The following is a 10,681-nucleotide window of genomic DNA, read 5'->3' on the forward strand; positions in this document are numbered from 1 at the left end:
GAGAGAGCTCCTGGTTTACAAACCCAAAGCTTTCACTGATCTGATTTAATTCCTGAGGATTTGTTTGTTTTAATCATGACTTAAATCTTCAAGGAGGTTAACTTGGTTTAAGTTTTCTTCTGCTTTTATTTGCATTTGTCCTTTTTGTGCCCTTTAGAAAGCTTTTCCTTTTTCCCTTGGTTGGTAAGCTGTAAAATATGTGACTAACTACATGCTACTGAGTAAGCTGTTAATCGTGTATTTGTGTATTTGCTGCTGATCAGAAAGATTTTTTATGTCTTTGCCCATCCAATTAGCCAGGTTTTCAGTTTAATATAATTTAACTTCATCCTTTTTTCCATTTCAGAATGATAGAACATGGTATGTGGTATTAAGTCCTTTTCATTAGGTGAATACTATTTTTGTTTTGGTATTTGTGTTAGAAAAGATTTATAAACTCCTCACAATCTCTTTACAATTGAAGGGAAAAATAATTTGAAATAACTCTGACTAAGTAAATAAATCAAACTCAACGGCTATGTAGAAGGGAAAAATACATTTCCTTAAACATATATTGTTTTCATTTTATTTCATATCTACTGTATGCATTGTAACTTAAAACCAAGATTTTTTAAGCTTCCAACTGATTTCTAATGCTGTTTGAATTATTCATTGAAAAAAACTAATTGAATACATTGAAATCAAGATGAAAACTTCTATAATTTCTGAAAACAAAATTTCTGCAGTCAAAAATTTTAAACTGAAGTAAAAAATGCTGACTTTATTTTTTATTTCTTTACTAGTGATTTCAAATGATCAGTGATTTTATTTTTTTTTTTAAACCTCAGTGTGAGACTAGCACTGCTTGCAATCATCATGGCATTGCAGAGACAAAAACATGGGGAAAACACATATACAAAAGTAACAAAAAAATAAGTTTCTTACTCAAGCATAAAGACTGCAGATCTGAAAGTTGAAATTTGAAAATAGAGAATTACTGTATTTATCAAAAAGCAAAATAATTTGCATTAGTTCCTGTTACTGTAAACCTTCTTTACATCAAAAGAAATGGCACAGATTGAATCAGATAGGAAATATATGGAGTCATGACTCCATGTCAGGAAAACAGGTCAGTTATTACATTTGGTATGAGATTTGAAAGGTAAAAAGGGGTCTTCCCATGTATGCATATTGGCATAAGTATGTATGGCAAAAGTTTGGAATTAAATTAACAGCTCCATTTCTCCACAAGGTGAATAATCCAGCTGGCCCTGCAAACTAACTAAAAGAGATTAGCAACAGTAAAAAAGTAAAAAAAGCAGTAAAAAGCATTTTAAAAACACAGGGGTCAAGTAGACCTGTGCAGCATTGAGGTGACAGGTACCTCATGATTATAGGATGTTGAGAGAAAGAACTGGTAATTTTTTATTACTTTTCCATAGATCACAAGTTCTTCTGGAAGAAACATAAAGGACAATTTTCCTTTCCTTTCACTTTGCCATCAGATCACACATTTGGATTAATCTCTGTACCCAGCTGTACTTACTGTTTATCTACAGCCTGTGAACTTTCCATACTTCATTTAGATAATTATCAAAAACCCTCCTCCAAATGCAAGTGTTTAGAGGACAGCAAGCAGGTTTCAGCTGCTGAAGCAAACTGTTGTGACCTCTGTGAATATTTTTCTTGAAGGAATTGCACAGACTTCATAATGCCATGAGGAAAATTGAAGTATGGCAACCCTTCATGCCTGGCATGTCCTTGAAAACTCTATTTGGGTACATCTCTTGTGTTGCAAATCACCAACCAGACAAGCATCAAACAGGAATGCGTCTCCCTTTCTGCTCCCAAGCTCCAAATGTGTTAACTTTTCCTGACTCTGTGAGTTTTGATTCAACTCTGGAGGGAAAGGAAGGTAACAAAGCAATCTGACTGATGTTGGCTGCACCCAGGTCTCAAGCTGGGCACTCAGCATCCTTCTACTGCAGTATTGTGCCTTGGTACTGTTTGTCCAACTGAGAGAAGGCATCAGGAGTAAAATCACTATACAATTGTGTTGTGCTGGAAAGCCAAACTTGTTACAACCCCAGCTGGTCACAACCACACTTAAAACTGTACTAAATACAGTTCCCCTCTCCTGGATTTCAGTGGGACTATTCAACAGTTAAAATTATGTGTCTGTGTAAGTGCTAGACTGCATTTATAGGCAAATTTTAGACCTTGGGACCACCTTAATATTTTTTTCCCTTCTGTTTTGTTAAATTAGCTAATTCTTATTTTTTGTAAAATAAACAAAAGCCACAGTCATGCATGAAAAATATGTTAAAAAAACCTAATAAAAAGAAAATGAAGTATAAAAAACAATGTGGAAAGATATAAGATTTAGCTATAGAAAAAAATAAATAATCTAAATACAAAGACACCTTATCTACAAGTAGAAACAGACTGAGACAATATTTTCTTCTGAAAGAAAAATCTAAATATAGATTAAATGACATAATTTAAGTAAACATTTCCCCCCCCCCCAAAAAAAAAAAACAAAACAGCTGTCTGTTTTCATCAGATCCACTTGAAAAATTAAGGATAATGGAAAAGGTTATTAAAGCATCTCAGAAGTGCAGGTGTTGCAGCATTTTAAAAAAGTAATGCTGAAGAACTAGAGGAACGGATCATAATGCCACCATTTTTTCTAAAATGTAGAGATACCTTGAGAGAGGGTAGGAAGGTAAAGGCAAGCATGTCTTCTGTGAAAGACTTCTGATGCCCAAAATATGATTAATCTGTGGCTTCATCTTTGTGCTTGTGAAAGAAATTGTAAGAACTGGGAGATAAGCCAGTCTGGGATGGGGTGGTAAACCCCCAAATTCTTCAGTTCCTAGCATTAGCAGCAGAATAGATGCCTGACACAGTAAATCGTTTTGGAAGGATTAAATAAAAATTTGGTCATTGCATTATGAAAAGGAAGATCCCATCTGGTCTGAGTTTGCTTCTTGTTTGTAAATGCCTTAGTTTGAATGAAGACTAGGGAAAAAAAAAAGAAGAGATATTGCTCATTCTCCCAAACAAATAGAAAATCCATCTGATGATGGTCCTCCACCACAGGTCAGCAGGATGTCATTTATAGACAGCCATGGACATTTCTTCAGGGAGCTCCATGTATATACATGCACTTGGCCAGGCCTAAGCTTTCCTGGAGACATCATCTCCCTGAAAACGTATTTATCTTCCTTTTGATGTATCCTGTCACAGTAACATGTTCTTTCACTGCATCATCAAATTCTATTAGGACACATGAGAGCAGCCACCCAAGGGGGTGACCTCACTCTCGCCCTGCTTTGATCTAGCTCAGTCATTTCTGGTGACTCAGGTGTATCAAACAACTCCCAGGAAATGTCAGAAAAAAAACTGCTGTTCTCATGGGTTGCATGTGCAGTTGAGAATACCAACTGCAGTGAACAACTGGGCAGCACAAGTTCAAGGTACACAAACTATTTAAATAATATGCTGGAAAATACCCCAACCACAAGTTGAAAAGCCTTCTTTTTTCCCATGCTTTCTTCTTAATTTGAAAATGCAACATGCAGTCAAAATGTTAAAGATAATAATGGGTCAATCTAACACCCTTCTTGTAATCAAGGAGGAGGAAAACTTTATGTGTGCACATGATGAACAAATGAAGATACTTTATAGAAATGTTAAAACATTCTCCCAGTCCACCTATGCACCTGTTTACACACATGTTTGTACTCATAAATGAGAGAAAAAATTATTAAAGGAGACAGTAGGTGAGTAGTATCAGTTTCACATTTTAGTCTCTAAGCCACCTTCAGGAGTAGTTTAAGAGCAAAGATTCCGATACTTGCTTACACTGATAACATCACAATGCAAAATAAATTTGAACAATGGTGCAAATTGCATTTAATCTGTACAGCCTGATGCAAGATGAAGAGTAGTATTATTGAGCAAGTGTCATAGACACTCTCCCTCTGAAAATGGTTTAATATATCAGCATTAGGTGCAGTTTAGTTATCCTCTAAACAGAAATGACCTGGTGTTGTACTGGAATGAAAGTTTTTATTAAAGGGCTTGACTTGAATAGAAGGAAAACCATCACATTTTGCTTCCTCATTTTTCCCCACTTATATCAGTTGCTCTAATGAGAGACATTGCCTTTCTCAACATGCCTTCTCTTCTGTCTCTTTACACCAGCATGGCAACAAGAACATTACTACAATAAAATTATGTGCTACATTTCAAAAGTGCAGCAGGAGAGAAAATTTTAAAAATCCTTTTTCCTCCCCCTCTCTCTCCATGCTCCTCAAGCTCTTTTGTACTGACACCTTTTCCTGCCCTGCTTATAGTGAGGTTTATTTCTTCTCCAGCAATGCATTTCAGAGGCGAGTGGATCACGGTTGTGTGTTAAATCATGAACAAAACCAATCTCTCTCCCTCTCCCCCCCTTTCCTGTTGTCTGTCCTTTTTACTTAAACATAGCTTCTAGGTTAATGATTCATTCTTCTAAAAGGCTGCTGTGCCTAGCAGATTATACTGTAAAATCTGCCATTCTGTTTATGTTTAAAATACAAGATTAAAGCAGTGGTCATGCTGAGGGAAATGGTTCTCACACAGAACAAGAAAGGATCAATCCACGTCTGCCGAATCCAGCCTGGTTTAGTGGAGTCTGCTGTTTTGGTGTGCTGCCAGACCCCAAAGAAACGCTGGTGTGCTTTGAAACTTGGTAGCCATTCTTAGACTGGGCACAGCAAGTAGCTAAAAAAAGGCTTATCACACGCTAAAGTACCTCTGAAAGTTACAGCAGCCTAGCTGTCTCTAATTTGCAGGGAAAGCACTTGAGAAATAAATTACTGAGTCTTCATCAAAAACAAAAGGTGAAAAATTTTAGTAAAAAGTAGCCTGTATGGTACCTTTAAAAGTGTGTGGGGCTAGAATTTGCCCCTAGTACTGTAGAATCAATATCCAGGTTATATAGAGTTAAATTATCACTGGCAGTAATGCTCTTTTTTTATTGAGTCATGCATTAGCATAAAGGAAAATAAGACTCCAAGTTACTTTTTTTTTTTTTTTGTTCCTACAGTGTGACTTAACTCACCAGATCAAATAGGTTGATCCATAAAAACTAGTTGGGCATGTAATGCCAGTCAGATATTAGATTGGAGACTTGTATACACTTGAAATTTACAAAAATAGCTCATTTGAAATAATTGCTCTGAAACAGCTATTTGGGCAGAAAAGCTGTAGGGATATTTCTCAACCATTTCAGATTAGTTATTTCAGTAAATTTCTAAGTATAGACAAGCCCTCGTGATGTGTCCTGCCAAATGAAGATTGTTCTATTCAATTAGCTCTCATTAAGGAAGGCAGAGTGGGGTAAAAGTAGATTCTCATTAAATATAAATTTTCATATTTATTAAGCAGAAGTGAGAATACACAAATTCAAATTCTCTACTCATTAAGTGAAACAGGCCTTCTAAAGAAACCATGAGTCTACTCAATGGAGACTTAAAATGTGTCTGGAAAAGGTTGTTTGGTGTTTGAGGGACCTGGGCTGATGGGGACTCTGCCTTTTGGGTGAGAGTCTGAATCATGGTTATGAATCATGACTACAAATTACATTTATTTCAAGGAAAGGCCATTCTAGACACATCTTATTGTTTGTTGGAGATATTTTTCTTTTCCCCCCAAAATTTTTGGCTCTATTTTTAAGCAGGACAGGGAGTAGTTTTAAATAAAAGACAATACTTTGAGGGGCAGGGAGTGAAAACACTGTATGTCAGGTGTCTCCATAAAAGTCAAAGTCATCCATAAAAAGATAACATCTTTCCTAACTGTGGTGTTTAAACAGAAGTGAGTTTAAAAACTGTGGAAGCATGGTTTGAATAGGAAATCTAGACTTTCAGCCACCATGTCTGTGAGCAGAAAATGCTGCTGCTATTCAGTACTCAGAGTGGTGCTTGGTAGTTCTGTGTTGAAGCTGCTTTCCATCCTTGCAGTGCTGGCCATGACCTTCCCCTGTTCTAGAAAACATGTCTTAGAGAAAAAAACCACCTAAATTCTTTCTAAAACTTCACGACTGAAAAGATTGCTACATGCATATGGATTAAAAGCTAGACTGTTTATTATACATATTTAGACCTGAATTGGACATAGATTACTAGCCAGGCCAGACTAAACATTTTTAATTTAACAAACCAGTGCTGGCCATAAAGAGGGGGTGAAATAAATGTTTAATATATCCTATATCATCTTTCCCCAAATGGTTTCTATTTATCATCCAAGTACCTAATCAATGTAACTACATATAAAATCCACAGATTTTATAGTCCAGTAATAAGTACATGCAAATTATGTTGTCATATAAACATACTGGCACAAAAAGATGTATAATACCTATCAGACTAGTTAGCCATTATCTTAATTATGAAAGGATTATCCCTGTAAAGGCAAGGCCATAATATAATAGGAGTTCTGAAATATGAACAATCTCTAGCTATGTTTACCATTAATTCAGACTGCACTTTTATTTCCATTTCCCTTTTTCTACTGTTTATTTTTGTTAATGTTTATGTGTCCCTTTGTAAGCAGCACTATGGTACAGCATCCCATCAAATTCACCATGAAAGCTCCAAAGAGCCATCCTAAGTATATTAATCCTCCATAAAAATAAATAAGCTGTATGAGAGAGAGTATTTCTATAAGGCTTGAGTGTTAGTACTGGCAGCTGGACCATGAGGTGGAGAGAATGTGTGTGCCAACTTTGAGATTCATGCATGAAAAAGCTTTTTGCATTTTTTTTTCTTTCTGAGATGGGTTCTGTTGGTGATTTTTTTCTCTCGCTCAGTAAAAAATTTTCTGTAATAATGGCACTGTCTTTATTCCTCTTTCTGTGGAAGTCAAAAATTCTTTCTGAAGGGTAGGTGAAAGATAGGGGTGTCTGAAAGAGATCAGATCACACCAGAAAGGTGTTTCACAGTTGGGACTTTGCAGATACAATATAGGAAAAATACCAAATATAAGTAAAACTTCATCTTTTCCGAACATTGCATTTGCTATGATGTATTTTCTGAAAGCCGCCCAAGTATAACTATTTATTTTAACTAAAGTAATCAAGATTAATGTCAGCAGTTATGACACACGCTGTTTGCTAAAGAACACATAGAACAATTGCTCAAGGCAAGCTTCATTAAGAAATCAGATAAAATTAGTAAAACTGATTATATTTCAAAACTCAGCAGCGGCAGCAGCTCAAATTGCCATTCAGGAGCCTCCAATTAACACAATTGGTCTTGTTCACAATCAGCTTTGTAATCTCATTAGCCTATTATATTTTAATCATTGGGATAACTGCACAACAAAACTTATTTTATTTTTGCACTGACTGCTGATGGCATAAGTGGACGTGCAACAGACTTTTTCTTTCTCTTTTGCTTTCCTTTCTTTTTTTTCCCCCCATCCAGAGAACAATGAGGACTCCTTAGAGCATTATCCTGGTTACAGATTATTACCATACACTCTGTCAGAGCTAGGGAACGCTGACAGCAGGCATCTAATTTGGCATTAATTGGCAGGGGACTAATTGCATAACTGACATTGCTAGTGAAACTTAGAGAATGTAAGGTAGGGATGGTGCAGAGTACCAGAAGAGAGAGAAAAAGAGAGGGGAGAAAGAGCAAACAAATGCCTGCAGACAGCTCTGCAGACACACACATATAACTCATTTGCCTCCTTGGTGTGCTGCCTTGTTTCGTAAATGTGTTCCAGAGATATTGGCCCTTGTAAAAACACAGAGTCTTTCTGTCCTTTAGGTACTGGCAGTCAGCAAATGCCTACAATACCAGTGTTCCATTGATATTGAGTATTGCCTGCTGCAATGAGATTATGTTCTATTGATGGGAACTGGGGTGTAACATAGCCATCTACAGAAAGCAATAGGTTGCCCTATTTTCAAGCTGAAAATGCTATGTATTTTATGAACTGCCTCTATCTTGCACACCAGGGATGTCTCTGTGGCTAAAGCCATAATAGGATTTTCCTAAATGATACAGAAATACAAATATTCTGACTGAGCACTTTTCTGGGCTCGTCTTATTTACCAGCAAGCTTTGATACAGTATTTTGCTTCCACCTTTAAAAGGACATTTTCAATTTCCCATTTCCCTTATGAGTGCTTCCTGTAAAGGTGTCAATAACCACTAATTGCGTTCTGCTTGGCCAGTCTGCAAATCAAAACAGCAGAGGCAGCAAGCCAATATGCATTCAAATCCCGTTACTTGGCTGCCTCATTCTCAACTGGAAAGATATGAGAAGGCAAACAGTCACACAATTGTATGCTGGGAAATTTGGAGTTGCCCCTGTGATCTCCAAAGGTACCTGTGTGGTTGCTTGTTATTCTCTGATTTTTAGCTTAAGAGGGTTACTGATGGGAGTATTTCAGTGTTGTTTTATCTTCAGTCCAGAAAATGGCATGTCTTAGGTCAGAGAAAATGTAAAAGGAAATAACTCTGCAGTAGGAGCACAATGTATGCAATAACTAAATTAGGAGCTTGCTGCAACAGGCAGGCAGGCCAGTGACACAACATGGAGATTTCACTGTTTTGGTGGCCTAAGCAAGGGATAGGTGGGATTTAGCTGTGCTGAATATCATACAGTGAAACAAGCCATTGATTTGATTATTTTTGCTATTCTTTCATGACTTATATGTCAGCAGAGTGTTGATTTTCTTAAACCAATTTGCCAAAGTGTTAGCTGCCTAATTTCTGCTCGTAATATTCAGCCTGGAGTTTGGTTAAAAGCAGTCCATTGTCAGCATTTGTTTCTGTAGTTCAAACTGCTCTGATTTCAGTGTTATGAAAGTCAATTTCCTTTCCTGGTTTGAGGAATGAACTGCCCACCAAAACAAGTTCCAGAAACACTTTGCACAGGTTTTAATTTTTTTTTTAATTTCACTTAAAATCTTCATCTTAGGCAAAAATTTCCACCAGAGAAATTCATACACAGAGAAAACTCTTGCAGAAAGGCTGTCCAGAGGTGCCAAGAGAGCCAGCTCAGGGTGACTGAAAACACCAAGTGCGTGTGAGGAGGACAATCCATTTCCAAGCCTGTTCTGTTCTCTTGTGCACAGAGGGGAAGGAGAGGTGTCATCTCTTGTGTCTCCCCACCACAGCCCATTCAGAACCACGCTTAACTTGGCTGCCAGGGGCCACAGGTTTTATATTTCTAGTGACTGTAGGGATGACCCTTCCTGATGATGCTGGAGGATTGCTGAGTCACAGGATTTTTGTCTTGTAACCGTGGATCCAAGAGCAGCAATTTGTCCCTCTTCCACAAAGTATATGAGCAGATGCTTGGAAGGATGGTAAATTAGCATTGAGAGAGCTTGGGAGGATGGGAGGTCTTTCCTTTCATCTGCTACCTAGCTTACCTGACTGTGTTTATAACAATCAGAACTTTAGAAAATAATAAAAGATTATTCCGCCATCCTTTTTAGGGGGGAAATACTTTGAAGAGATGATGGATTTTGTCATCATTTTGCCTAAATAACTTCCACTGTTAATTGTTTTTTGTTTAGCAATCAACTTGGCAGCTTCTACTCTATTCTATTAGTTTTCTTTGAAAGACATGCAATACACTTAAGGAGCTGGACAAACTACTGATATGACTCTCATGTTCAAACTAAAAAATGCCAGGAGGGCAGCATAAAAATACCAGCTCAAGCTGATGCTTACCACTAGATGTCCTATGGTAGTACAAATGGCCAAGGTGAGTCAAGGCTGGCACAACATTGTCACTGTGAGATATTCAGTGATGTTTCTTTTTTTGTCACAGCAGACTTAGGAGTTGCTGATGTCTCCTTTCTTCACACTGTTCGTCACCTAGGTCTTTGAATGAAAGCAGGCTCCAAAGGGCACTGATCGCTAGACTGATGTGCCTAAACATAGTGTGATGTGTCTGCTGCCAGGCCTCCTTCCCATTCCCTGAGTGTTCTGCACTGTCACTTCTTTGCATAAATCAGTTGGTGAGGAATTCTACTTTGCTGCAAAGGTTTGCTGGGGTGGGAGCTAAGACCAGCTCATTCTTAGTATCAGGTGGTGCTGTGGTAGGTAGATACTGCAGAGTGTAAAAACTGATGGTGTCTAATGCTATAAGTCATGGTTTCTGACAGCTGCTGGATTACTGGTATATTTTGCTCACCAAGCATATTTTGCATGAGTTGTAAAAGTGATGTTATCAGTGGTAGTAAGTGGACTCCTCATCGCAGAAATGTACAGGCAGCAGCAGAGCACCAGTGCAGCAGAAAGAGATGGGGGCAAAAGTTATTCTGATATTGAGTTGAACAGAGTTGAACTCTGCTTCAGAATCTGTGACTGAGCCTTTTTGACCTGTGAAGGAGAGCTTCTGCTGCTGCCATGCATGCTGACTGAACCCTTATCTCTTCCTTTGCTCTCAAGGCTTAACCCTGCTCACTTCAGCACACTGTGGGGCATGCTGCTTGTCAGTCAGAGCCCGTGAATATTCTCCCCCACTGCACCTGCAAGGTGTATTGGAATAGGTTAGGCAGATACCTCTCACACCCATGAGACAAGCAAGCTACTCCCAGGCAACAGCCTGAAGCATTTGAAGCTGTGGTAGTGCCTCCATACAAACATACACACCTGGCCAGCAGGAAGAGATCTGTGTCTACTTC

The sequence above is a fragment of the Erithacus rubecula genome, assembly GCF_903797595.1.
Source record: "Erithacus rubecula genome assembly, chromosome: 3".
NCBI lineage: Eukaryota > Metazoa > Chordata > Aves > Passeriformes > Muscicapidae > Erithacus > Erithacus rubecula.